General features: G+C 40.9%; 1 long non-coding RNA gene across 1 annotated transcript in view; it reads right to left on the reverse strand.

Annotated features, from left to right (window-relative positions):
• Positions 1 to 4,130: 4,130 nt before the first annotated feature.
• The window catches only part of LOC114070743, a 22,481-nt gene continuing 12,250 nt past the window's right edge, over positions 4,131 to 14,361 (reverse strand). The window contains exons 2-3 of the long non-coding RNA XR_003573960.1: positions 9,020 to 9,023; positions 4,131 to 4,247 (exon numbers count right to left, since the gene is read on the reverse strand). This is a non-coding gene — a long non-coding RNA (uncharacterized LOC114070743). The remainder of the gene's footprint in view (positions 4,248 to 9,019; positions 9,024 to 14,361) is intronic.

Raw genomic sequence — 14,361 nt, forward strand, 5'->3', positions numbered from 1 at the left:
AAGAGAGACCAACATCAAAATACAATTTTTTGATTATTAGAAAATTATTCTGAGCATTCAGGAAACTTAATTTGCTCTAATGCTATTTACTCTCCCTGTATTGCCCTAAACATTTTTTTTTTCCTGCCAGTAATCTGTATCAACTTCAGCAGAGATAAACAGAAACAAGTCTCAAGTATCCTCTTAACCAGACAGAGCATTGTATTTATAAGACGCATCCAACACAAAAGCTTCCCCCATCATGACTGACCACACAAACAGCCAGAGAGCAGTTCAAGTGTTCTACAGTAGGCACAGCTACATAAACAAGTGCTGAGGCAAAAGCAGTGCACTGTTTTGGGAATGAGAGATAATAAAGACAAACACAAACTTTGGTAACCTAAAAGGCAGACGGAGCAGGTGACCTGAGAGAGCCCAACTGTGTACAAAACAGCTGATAGGGTATTTGAAACCTCATACTGAATATAAAAGGTTTTTGAAAACGGGCACAGGAGGCAAATGTCAGGGGCTGTGTGACTTCTCTGAACAATCCCGTGGACGACCAAATTTGTTCCCGAGGCTTTTCTTCCTGCCTTGACGGCTGTGCGTATCCTCACCCACCAGCTGGGCTGCTGGTGGATTATGAACCTCGGCAATCACGCTGACTGGCATTTCATTACATCCCCTCATCTCATTTTTGGTTGTACCCATCAGTTTTTGTTTTTGATACAAGATGATAACACGTTCAGATGAGATACCAGTGCTCCCTCAGGAGTTAGCAGAGAGCTGCTCACATCCATGCCTGGACACCTTGGATGGGAACACTGCTCAAATTGCTATCAGCTACACCACATAATTGCCTTTTTGTCATTCACACGAGGACATTGTTCTCTGTCCCCCTCCATAAAGCTGCATCTCACAATTCACACAGTATTTCAAGGCCACCGCCTCCCCTCCTCAGTGTGTAAAAAAAAATACATACACATATGTTTAAGTGAATTTTGGTCTACTTTGAAACCTATTCCTGTTCTCCCCAGTCCACTTTGAACTGAAATACAACCTCTACGGCATCCATCATTTCTCTGTAGGCAACTAACAATAAGCAATAGTGAAACAAGTGACTGCTGCAAGTATATCTGAGGCTTATTATTCAAGACCATTTCCTCATTGAGCTGGTTTTCCAACATGCTTCTCCCTTTGACTATTTGTGAACTGGGTTATTTTTCCCCACCATATGCTACTTCATCATTTCCCATGCTGAGTTCCACTGTAGCTGTCAGCTCCAGCTCTGACCTCTCTTCCACTGCAACAAAGGCAGAAACTCCCTTCTGGTGCCGGAGCTGATGCTGGATGAGGTTATATTTGCAGTCTCTAATCAATTGTCATCATATATCTCTGTCCTTTTTCTAGTGTTTGCAACACTGCCTAATGTAGTATCATTTGTAAATGTAATTAATGAGCTGTTTATGTACTCTTCAAAAATCATTAAGATGTTAAATTAAACTGTGTTTAGTGGTGGACCCTGAGTCACCCTGCGCACTTCGGTCCAACTCGATACGTTCCCATTCATCGTCACTCTCCATCCATAATGCCTCCAGCAATTCCAGCTCCTATGAATACAACTCATGTTCAAAACAGTTTGAATTGTGGTGGTTTGTTTTTTTTTTTCTCTTTTTGCATTAATTTGTGACTTGCTGTCCTTTCTGTTCTGAAGGTAACACATCTGTGTTGCTGCAATCCTTTAATGTCTTCCTGCTCCCTTCTTACAACTGCTAATGCTCCAGTGCTGTTTTAGTTAGTTCTTTCAGTGTACTACAACTTCCTATCACCAATACTTTTTTATTTATATATCATAAGTATTCTGTTTTACTCATTATATACTTTAAAACTCCTCATTTTTTTTTCACATACTTATCTCATCTTCTTGTTAAAGAGGTAACCAAAATACACTGTCCACCAGCACAGCTGATTTTCTCTTCCTTATTTTACGCAGGTAAACCTTCCCTGTTTTCCACAATTTTTGTCTGTCTTTTCCCTGCTGCAAATACATCTGTTGCCATAATCCAACCTACACTTGGATGTTCTCTGTTTGAGAAAATTTGAGTCCTCCTGCTCTCTGCAAGTTTCTGAAGTCTACAGATATTTTTATATAATTTTCATTCCTTTCCCTCTATGCCCACTCTACTGGATCTTGTGAAACCCACTGTATTCTTTTCCTTCACACTCACAGTAATCTACTGCTCCCTAATTGAATGAATTATACATTTTACTTTGCTCCAGGCCTGATTTGTTCACTAGGACAGACACTCGAGGAGCCTTCACCTCCCAAGTCATCACTGAAATCACTGGACTTAGGGCTTTTCAGAGCGGTCCATGATCTGTCATGTGGACTTTAAAATCCATATTGCTTGCTATGCTTCTTAATAGTGGTATGAATGAATGGCTCTTGGCTCCTGCTCAGCTTGTGCAGCTGTGTTCTGCAAGTCTGGGTGGTGAGTATTTTTTATCTCCAGCAGGTGCAGAGTCAACAGCTCTGAACCAGCAAGGAAATAACCCATGGATGATTTCTCTTGTGGTCATCTTATTAAAATATCAGGTCAGCTTTCACGACACACATTAGTATGGCCACCCTTTATTATTCCACGTTAAATGCCAAGCTACCACCTAAGAATGTCCTAAAAATGACAGAATCCCTATGGATACCAACATTATCAGCATTTGAGCAACGCTCATCATAGTTTCTCCTTTGTTATTTCAATATTCTTTTTTATACTCTTTCATATTTATTATTTTATTTCCCCCTCATCATCTGAGGCACTTTACTCTCATTAACCTGAATGCTCCAGAAGAAGCTCCTGCCCAGAGCAGGCAGGAACAAGGACGGATGTAGGAGCAACAGCACAGTGATCTTACAGGCTCCAATCAGAACCATAGCAAGGTAGGAACATCCTCATATGTGTAAACAATCCCAGAGAGGAGTTCAAAACACGCCCCACCAAACCAAGGCTGTTTTCAGTTCTAACATTCGGGTGGCATTAAACAAACAAACCAACCCACCCCAAAAAAATAAACCCCACAGTGGTTTGAATAATGGCAAAAAGAGGGCTCACTGGACACCCTTTTGAGAAGCAGAGAGAGGATTTCATTAGCAGAAAAAAGTGTGAAGGGCACAGTTTACACCAACGATAAAAAAATCAGAAATATTCATCAGGTCTGATGTTGAAGGGCACATCTAACTTGGGTTCAAACCCCCACCCCTCTACTCAAAAAGCTTTATTTTCCATTTGTAACTTTTCAGTGTTAATAGCTTTCCCTTGAGGAATATTTCCCCCTGATGCAACACCACTGGACCAACCCAAGATTGGCTTTTTAAGATTGTGTGTGCATGTATTTAACACATAAAGGTGTTATCACACAACCAGCCAAAATGACCCAGAAAGTGTTAAGTGAGACCCAGGTGACAAATTCCTTCTCCAATCTACAGGGAACTAACCTATGGATATCTAAAGACTTCAGCTGCAATGGTTTGAGATACAGAATCAAAGCTTCAGAGCTGGAGAGGGAAAAGCTCCTTTTCTCTGTGGACTTCAAAAATCTGGCCTTTTGAGGTACAAAACTGTAGCATGTATTTCAAGCAATCAAAGAACCCTCAGAGTTCAATGAAACATCACAAAACTGGCTACTTTATGATTGATTTTTAGCAAGGGTGCCATAAACAGCATCACTTGACCAATACCTTTATTTTTAGGAAGAAACATTAATGGGCAGAACAAGCAACAGAGAAAACTTCCCAGTTGTTTAGGAAGTAATACTGCATGCAGTTATCCTCCTGACCAGTGGCTTCCTAGGTCTTTCTTAGCAAATCATATAGTATAAGACCGAGCCATGGGACAAGTTCCCTCCTTTCCTTTATGACAGAGCTGCTTGTACTTCTACTACCAGGCACCCTTTCCCTAACTCCTACAATAAGTGTATCCCTTTTCTTTAGCAACTATTTTGGCCAAATCATGTTTAATTTCTTGCTTTTTCACATCACAAACAGCAAGAAACGCTTCTGGAAGCTTACAACTATAATTATTCCACATCAAGGAAACAAGGATTCCAAATCAGAAGAAGAAAAAACGCGATTCTCCCGCAAATACTTACAATTGATCTGATGTTGTTTTCTTTTGCCAGTTTAAGAGAGGATTTATAGCAGCTTGCTAAGTTTTCTTTATGAGTGTCGGTGAGGTGGCCTCTTGCGATCGGCCCAACAGTGTGGATCACATCTGCAGGAAATAAAAGATGAAGAAACATTAGAGATCCTGCTACATCACACATCAATCCAACCTGGTCTTGTACCCATACACAACAATGCGAGAAAATGTTTATAACTGGAAATCAGATAGTAAGCTACACGTGTAATAATTAAAAATGAGAACAGTAAAGGCTAAATCTTGAAGTATTTGGATTAAAGACAAAAATGAGAAAGGTGCACTAAACCCTTGCTACATGTCCACTGCGATGCACGCGCAGGAGAGATGAAATGTTTTCACAAACCCTCTCGATCTTTAGGCCTCTACCACTGTAAACGCTATAAACTTTGAAACAGTTGTTCTCACTCCTCAAAGTCCGCTCACAGGGGAACTTCACCACACAAAACCTCAGCTCCTCAATGGCAAAACACGGGTCGTGTTTGTTTTTTCTCAGCAGCCATTTTTTTAAGGGAAGAAAAGTTGTGACCTACGAATTTGGTAAGTGATTTCCTCTCACGCCAGACCAGATGGAGAGACGCCATGCCATAAAACAAAATATTCTGTTTGAAGAAATTTCTAATGATCAAAGACGGGAAAGCACAGTCCAGGAATACCTGAGGTATTTGGACTCATCAAAATCAGACACCATAATCAATCAAAGTCTCTAAAGTGTTATAAGAAAAATGAATTTAGAAGCCTGGAGTTTAAAAAAAGCCTTGAAAAGAAATCTACAAACTAAAAGGTATCGTGATTTTACTACCAGGAAGCACATTTACTTTTTAAATGTCATTCTTCTATACTGTATGTGAACACAATAAAATGAGTTATGGTGGAATGCTTTTTTTTTTTTTTTTTTACCTTTCCTTATCATCCCTACAACAGTGGCACCATTTTTTAGCAACATTACACAAACAGGGACTAGGCCAGTGCTTTCAATTGCAGTACCACTGTTCCCATTGGTTTGATTGAATTCCTATCCATATGGGACAGGTCTCCAAGCAACATCTGCTGCTGCTACAATCCAGAGTATTTTAATTTACTCTCAAATCCAACAGAATTCACATCATTATCCTTTGTCCAACCTGTCTTTGATTATTTCCATCCAGCCTACACCAAGGCATAAGGGAAAATGGACAAACTAACATTAAAACACACATTTTTAAAAAATCCAGATGCCATCAGCCAAGTCCTGCTCTCTGCTACTCAGAAGGTGGCTTATATGTCGGTATATAAGGTGGCATGATGTTTTGAGCAATTCCAAAGTTTTTCTTTACATTAGCCATAAAGTCTTGATAAATCATCCAATGAAAGCAGGTCCGAATCCCAGTGCCCAGAAACACGGAGGATTCGGCTGCGACGGAAACCGAAACCCGCAGGAGCTAAACTTCCCCAACTGCCACAGAAGGCCCTCCTCCTGAGAAGTAAATAAAAGGTTGATTTTGATCACAGTAATCTTCTCCAGTTGTGGGAGCAAGATGGACAGATTGGATAATTTCTGTTGAATGTCACGGCTGCCAGACACGGACTGCAGAGAACCCTCCCCGCAACTGAACCATCACGGAAGGGGCTGAGCCTTTATCCACTGCCGAGCAGGATGACAGCAAGGGACTAAGACATCCTGGGATTTCAGAAAAAAATATGCTTTTCACATGTGTCTTAGCTACTATCAAAAACTGAGGACTATTAGGACCTAGAAAAAAGAGCAAGCTAGTTTAAAATTTGCTTCTGCGTGCAGAGATAAGGTTGTGGGAGAACTTTTGTTAGGCAAGACCATAATTTTGGCTCATGACTACAACAGTTCCCTTCAGGTTGAAACTTTCCAAGGAATATTTTTATTTGCAACAGTTGGCAACTTCAGAGGAAGAGAAAAAAAAAAAAAACAAACCCTTGACTTTTTTTTTTTTGTTCTTCATTTTTGGGAGAGGTAAATGACAATTAATAGCGGTCTTGGTAGTGCTGGGTTAACGGTTGGACTCAATGACTTTTGAGGTCCTTTCCAAGCTAAAGGATACTATGATCCTACAGGGGAAGGAATATACTCATGAATCTGACCTCAATCAAGTTCATTCTACGTTTGTAGACACCAAGATTAGAGGTACCATGACGCATTTCCAATTCACAGCACCCACCAGCCACCAAGCAAATAAAGGAATGACTATAAAATCAACTTAAAAAGAACATGTAAAGGATGAATAATGAAAGAGAGAGTCATAAACATAAACATTTCCCTCTTTCTGCTAAGGTTGAGCTTCTTGCATTTCAAGGTGCAGCTGCTTGAAAGCTGAAGTAGAACAGCTTAAATTATTAATTTATTACTTAAAGACGAGAAGGAGTTTTGGGGAACAGCCCAAGTACTAAATTCTTGCTCGTGTCTTTCTGTATAAAACTCCCACAGTATGATTTCTAGATACATTTCACTCCTTAAATGTTCAACTCCATTCCTTTAGTCTTTCATTATTAAACACAAGCTTTAAGAATTCTCAGTTCAATAAATGCAAAATGTTTTCCTTGTCATTTTTTTTTCAGACCTTCCCAATTTAGCATTTTCATGGGGCCTCGTTAGCAACCCTCTGCCACTGCACTAGACACTTCATGTACATAGGTAACATTTAATGCCATTACTACGTTTTATATTTTATTTATTTATTTTTTTAAAGTCTATCACAGGAGGCTCTTTAGATAGGACCCTGACCAACCTGATCTAGTGGGAAGCATCCCATGGGAGGGGTGTTGGAACTAGATGACTATTAAGGTCACTTCCAATACAAAGCTTTCTATGATTCTATGAACTGGTTTACAAAATATCACAACAACTGTAACAGTTTATAGCATATTGTTGGCCAAAAAACTATGCTTTTCTTAGGCACACTATTATTCTGAAACACATGATAAAGATTTTACTAGCAGAGCAGCATTAATAATACACCAGCGCTTCACGGTCAGCAGACAAACAGGAAAGTAATAATTTCATTGTTGTTCTCTGTCAATAAAATCAGTGTATACATACATTTCCTAAGCTACACATTATTCTGCTCAAGCTATTCCACATTACCTTAAGGTCTGCAGGCAGGCAAACCCCTTTGAGAATATACAGACATAAAGCAAACAAACCAGAAAATAAAACAGCTCTCCTCCCCCTCCTTCAGCCCATGCAGTTACTACATCAGGATCAGACTTCACAGGCTGAAGCAGAGCCATTTATCTTTAATATATCGACCAGGACTGTGTCAATCTCCAAGCTTGTCCGTCACAATAAGGTTTCCTTTCTGCTCGTACATTTTACCTGTACAGACCCGGAGAAATTTGTTCTCTGTGGAGCTGGAGGAGGGAGGGCATGCTGTGGCAGGGAGTCTACAGGAGTTTGTCTACGAGAAAATCTGAGGCAGAACTGCTGTCCTGCTGCTCTGACCACCCACCACAGCAGCCAGACTCAAATGCAAACCTCCAGGCAGCTGGGAAGGGCAACCACGGATGTGCAGGCCCTAACTGGCACCTTCCACACCACTCCACCACCGTCCAGAATGAGCTTCCACCCTGGAGAAGAGCACGGCCTTCCTTTCTGAAGCAAACCCCGTGGTAAAGGACCATCACAGGGCACAGGCACAGGGTTGAGTTCCCCCGTGGGAGATAAAAAACTGACTGCAGAGGGCGAAAAAAAGATGGGAGCACAAGGCGTGGGGATGAGCGTAACAACAGGTTCAAGGTACCCTGTGCATGCAGAGGTACAACAGCATGGAACAGAAGTGGTCTCATCACCTAAAGATTTTTAAATCAGGGAAAACAGTAGAGAGACTCCAAAAAGATGTAGTTGGCTGGAGAAGCCTGGTAGAGATCCCTGCTACCAAACAGCTCCTGCTCCTTCTTGTAGGTCCTGCACCCTCTCTTGCTGTCTGAGCACTTCTTAATGAGTACAAACAGGAACAAGAGATGCAAGCATTTCCCAAAAACTAAATCACAAGTTTTTTTGGTCTTCAAACCCAGGTAAACGGAGCATAAACTGGGAACAGGCAGCGCTCAGAGAATGCCACACTCGCCAATTGTAGTATTTTAAACTTTTATGTCAAACGAAGCTGCCAGCACTGCTGTGAAGCTGCTGATTTACTGTGGTCAGTCTGCCAGCCAAGCACAGTGATAGGAAACTTCATTAAAAAGAAAGCTGCAATCCATGGGTTCATAAATCACTTTGTGTACACAGAGCAGAGATGTTTGCTTACATTTTTAATAGTACCCCGAGGTTGAGAGCCCCCCCCAGCCCCAGGAAGGTATATTCTCATCTGGGATTCAGGCCACAGCAATGGATCAAGCTGCTTTTAATGCTAATGAAGCCATTTAGTTTTAAAGCAGTGTTTATAAGGAAAGGGGATATTTCAAAGATGAAACTACATCTGCTGTAGAGTACAAACTATGTGTAAAAAGGCCAATGAGGCTTGTTTTCTCGGGTCTCTTTTATTCAAGAAGTCAGTCCATACATCTTAATGTGCTGTTTGTCACACGAGTTTTTATCTGCACTGCTATGGAGAGAGGGCAGAGCAGCACAGCCAAAGATGAAACACAGCTTCCAGTTGGAGAAGGAAGAAGAGAAGTGACTGTGCCTCAAAAAAACATGCTGGAGGACTGATGCAAATTACTTTTGATGAAATTTACTCTTCCTTTGTCCTTTGTAAAAGCCACTGGATGGCAAAAACATTAGTGTAATGAGTTTTTTCCAAACAACTGGACAAGTACAAGTAAGTTCTTCACTTTCCTCCCCCTTACAGATGCGAGTGTGGCACCTCACTAATGAACCAGGCCAGAAACGATTACACATTTCTCTCCTTCACCCCATTCACACATTCATGGCCATAATCAGCCCATCTCACCAGCTGCATAATGGAACTGTGCCCTGTCAATCACAGCGGGAACTGTATGAATTTTAAGGAGGAAGGTACCTCACTGTGCGTGCCACTGAGCTGAACAAAAAAAATAATGCGGCAAAAACTGGGACTGTCAAGGGCTCCAGTTGTAAATCTAAACAGTTCATTTACACAAGAAGCACCCACCATATTGGTGCTGAAAAGGGACAACTGAGGTTGAGCTGGTGGGAAATGGAATTAACTCCAGATATTCACACCTACGGGCTCTCCCTGTTCTTCAGGAACGTGCACAGCTCAACGCTTTGGTATACAAATTGCTCAGCTTGTTCATTTTCTATTTCTAGTTATGTTCACTTGCACATAAAATGTGCATTTTCAGTGTGTAACAACTGTTAATTTAAGTTCAGCTCAAATGAATCCCACGGGAACACAGTCTGATTTAACTTATTTACTAATATGTGCCTCCAAAACTAGATTAGTGGAGCTGAATATTTTAAAAGCAAGACATCTTACACAGATCACTGAATGCTCCATGTGACTATGCATGACACAGCTACTCAGTTCAGAAGCATTTCTTTGCTTTAAATATATATATAGCATTTATCAGCAGGTAAAGAGAGTCTCAGGATTTTAAGCTTGAGGCAGTAAGAATAGCTCAATCTGAACTTTGTACCTTTTATAACTGCCTGCAGTGATTAATTAGCTGTTTTGGATGAATTAAAAAAAAAAAAAGTTTCATTAGCTGCAAAAGCTGTGATATCTAGAAGTCATTCGTGTGACATATTTAAGCCATTTTTCACCTAAATGGCATTGTCTGCCAAGAAAAGGTAAAGAATGTGTTTATTGTAAATTATTAACCAACAGCCCTCGTAGTGGGTTAGGTGTACATCCTAACTACAAGACAGCACACTCAGAAAACAATATTCCCAAAGGGAGAGGCGAAGGATTTTCTGAGCCTGAAAGCTCCTTGGGGCAGCCACAGGAGTCTGAGCTCAATGGGCTGCATTTAGCAGACCGCGGTCGCTCGGCATCCGTGGGAAGCTGGAAAACACAGGGAGCTTGTTCCCGATGGTTACACCACTGCCTCGACAGCCGGCCAGAGAATTAAGTCACACAAGTCAGAGCCCAAGCCCTTCTGGCACTCGTGCCTGTCATGAAATACAAGGCCCAAGCATGTCTGTGTAATCCCAGAGCGGCTCCCCTCCCATCAGTGAACTCGCGGCATCGCTCTGCCGTCAGGGCCTCGCCATTAACGGCCCAAACAAAAGTAGGCTCTGTTCGGGCAGGAGAAGCAAGCGGTGCAATTAAGAGACACCGCACCAGATCCCAAAGTAATAGGTTTTTACAAAGCAATTTAGTGCCACGATGACAGATGCCAAAGCAGCGGCGAGACAGACGGCCCCGCCGCTTCCATGGAAATAACTGCCTACGTGTACGGCTAAAAGGCTCCGCTTGGGACATTCACGGCGTGACACGGACGGACGTGAAATGAACACGACGCGGCTTGATGTGAAATTGTGACAGCCACGACTTGTTACTTCTGGTTTCCTTTTTAAATCTGGACTGGAGGAATTTGCGGCAGAAATGCTCAAATGTTACCCTTGTCCCCTTCTACACAACACTCACCCAAATAAAGACTTTAATATGCTTAGGAAAATAGAACGGATGAAATTAGGCAGATTTTTGTCCTCAGCACACCAGAGCAGACCTCGCTTTACTGTAGCAGCAAAGAGGAGGTCAGCCAAGCACTGTCCTCATTGAGTGGCTCGTGAAACACATACGAGGTGACCCCCTTGACTAAAGCAACGCTCTCCAGCTTTAACTGACTATTATTCTTTGCAAGTGGACAAAGCAACAGACAAAAATGTCTTAATCTGTCTTTTGGTTTACGTTGGTTACATGTAGGAAAGTAAGAGCAATAAAGATTCTCTATTCCCTCTGTATTGAACAGCAAAAAAAGTTATCATCTGATAACTCAAGTCAAAAGGCTTCTCAGCACTCAAAAATAAACTTGCTTGCCCTAAATTGAGTCTGTTTATTCTTAAGACATTAAGACACACTTCCAGTGCTGTTTCGCAGAACATTTACACCAGAATACTCAGCACGGTGAAGGATATAACAGCAATTACGTAAATTTAAGCTATATTTAACCCCACTCGATTCTGAATTCAAAACAGAAGCTTGCAAATATTATCCACAAAAGCGTGCAACACAATTTCTAAAATTGCAAATGGGGTTTAAGTTAACTCCAGTTCTAGTTTTGGAATTGCATTAATTACAGGGGCATAGAAATCAGAAACAAGATAATTAATGCTCTCAGCTCCTCTAAGCATGGACCTCTTGTCTCACTTAGGTTGTTCTCAGTGTCCAACCCAGTTCAGTTAAAGCTGATTTAGTCACCTCTGATGGTGCATTGCACAAATAAACCATAAAAATGATGTTTAGGAGGTGAGAAAAACAAAAAAACCGCGCCCCCTCCAAAAAAAAAAAATGAATCCCATCCACAAAAAACCTCACTCAGCCTCACCACAAAACATAGTACCAGACTATTTTTACCCAGAAAAGACTAACACCCAGAACTTGATCTTTTCCACTTTCCTGTGAGTGCTGAACGATGCTACAGAGCGCTCTGATAATTTAACAAGCTATAGCAAAAGCTCTTTATTTCCTATTTTAAGGATTTTTTCCCTGTGCAAATTCCGTTTTGATGACTTTACCAGCATTACTTATTTGGTCAAGATCATTGTAGGGACGCTGAAACCAAAGGAAGGCACCCCAAGAGACCCAGAAAAACAATCCAACACGTTGTGTTTGCCGTGGCCACGTTGAACACAAGCAGGTTCCTAAGCCACTGCTAATAAAAAAGTTCATGAATTAATCTTTACTTGAGAGGACTGGTGATCACAGTAGGAGGTTTTCAGAAGACCAATCTAAACGACACCTCAGTCAGCAGCAGGTGGAGAGAAGGGAAACTGCCAGCACAGGTTTTATCTGCCCAGTGAAGGGATACAAATTTTTTAATCAGATCACTTCAGGTAAAAAGGGTTTTTAAAAAAAAAAAAAATCAGACTGAAAGAATTGTTTCTTTAATGGGAAGTTTTATTGGCTTCTTCAGGAGGCAATAAAGTATGACAAAGTTTCAAGGAAAAATGTATTATATATTCATAGCTTCCCTGGTGCATCTATTCCTTGAGGGTAGCACATTACAAAAAGTTACCACATTCTTTTCTTTTTTTCCTTCTGCTATTTCTATATGTTTTCTTGAGGATAAACAAACTTCTTTCACCTCAAAAACCGGAGCACATATTTTTTCATTTGACACTTCTCTAATCTACATATCTCTCACAGCAGAAAACAGATGCTTTGCTAAGGATTTTGCATGTCTTCTTTAGGAAAAAAAAAAGAAAAAGGTGATAAAATTACAGGTTCTCCATGTATCTTTCTAAAGAAACCAGTGGCAGCTAAATCAGCCTGATTAACTTTCAAGTTTGAACACTTAAAACCAAGCTAAAGTTCAGTATTTGCCTTGACACAAGCCACACTGCTCTTGCAATACAGATAAGCAGAGCCTTGTGCAGCCTCTTGGCACCATTTATCACCTCTCAAAGCCAAGTGGATGCAGAAGGAGGAGAAAGTGAGAAATGACAAGACTGAAACTATTAATTTTTTATTTTTTTTTTTTTTTAATATACATTCCTGGTTTAAAAAGACAGAGGTGAGGAGATGTGAACTGTGCTAGAGGGTTGCAATCTATACAGGGGATACTGGGCTTTCCTCACAGCAATAAACACAGTGTTTAAAGCTCCCAGCTGGAGAACTTCTTTCCAGCCTGGGAGTGGTCCCACATCAGTGAGACCACTGTTTAAAGGTAACAAGGACCTAAACAGCAGCAAAGGAAAGGAGAGCACACCTTCCCCAGCACAAAGGAACACACATTTATCATTTTATCTTCCAAAGGCCACCACTGAGAAATCTCACTCTTACTACCTTTTTTACTTTCCCAAGAAAAAACATACAAGGTCTCTCTGATTTACTTGATCTTAAATATTTCTCTTCTGGAATTTTCAGCAAATCTTTGTGCACAGTCAGAGATGCTTTCCCTTGCTACAGCTATGAGCCCATCACACAACAACAAAAAGAGGAAAAAATTCAATTTACTATCGCCACCTCTCTCCCAAAGCCAGCCAAACACAGCCAATGGAAAGAGGGACATATGATGCAGCAACTAAAAGTAGGCTCAACTCATTTTCAAAAGCTGACTGGATTTCAAGTTGGCAGTGCCACTTTAATTGCTTCATATAAGTGCGATAAGCGAAATAACTGGACAGCTCTTTGAACCGTAGCATGAGACTTCATGCCTAGAAGAGGAATCGCACTTTCTATCATCAATTGTATTTTAATTTCAGGTGGCTGAAACCACGGTAAAGCGCCCTCCTGATATCAACATATCCCAGACACCAACTTGTGGGAATGCAGAGCATGCTGAGCATCCGTGATAAATTCCTTTGGCCGTTTCCTCCCCAGAGATGCTCTCCAGTTTGAAAGATAGTTTAGTTTCATCAGCTGGCAATGAGACAAATATTAGCACTCGGAATCCACTGCTCTGCAATCCATCCTAAAAGCAAAGCCAGCAGATAATGGGGGCAGGGCATGGTGCTAAAGTGGGGAGGGAAATAAAGACATGTATCTGCACAGACTGTGCTATAGATACAAAATATAGGAAAAAATAACAGATTTAGAGAAGAACTTCAGTGCTTCAACCCTGCTACCTGCACACTTTGTTAATAAACAGCTATTGCTTCTCCAAACGCTTCAAACAAAATGAGTAGAAAGACTAACTTGTATATATACAATATGAGGTTAGCCAGCTAATAGAGATAATTAATAATTTTATTAATAATGACAATAAATTATATATATTATATTAAATATAGATCAGCCTCGTCAGTTCAGCCAGGTTACTCTGGTACAGGAGCTGCCCTCAGCTCACCAACACCATGGGTGAGCACCACTGAGGTGGAAAGGAGCTCAAAGTCTCCAGCAAACGTGCTCAGAATGGCTGGCAGACACAAAAGCTAAGTAAGAAACATGAAATGCATCCAACCAGGATATTTAGAGAAAATTGTGGCATGATATTTTGCACAATATGTAATGCTCCTGTGGTTCCAAGTGAAAAACAAGCTTTGACAAACATCTTGAGAGTGTTTTGCATCAGTGAAAGTTGTAAACAGTTGAATTTGCAGCAGGAGCAAACGTTACAAAATAAGAATCGGGGAAACTATTCTTTTTCTTTT

This window comes from Empidonax traillii, unplaced genomic scaffold, assembly GCF_003031625.1.
Source record: "Empidonax traillii isolate 1590-97213 ecotype Southwest subspecies unplaced genomic scaffold, ASM303162v1 scaffold1676:size78556, whole genome shotgun sequence".
Lineage (NCBI taxonomy): Eukaryota > Metazoa > Chordata > Aves > Passeriformes > Tyrannidae > Empidonax > Empidonax traillii.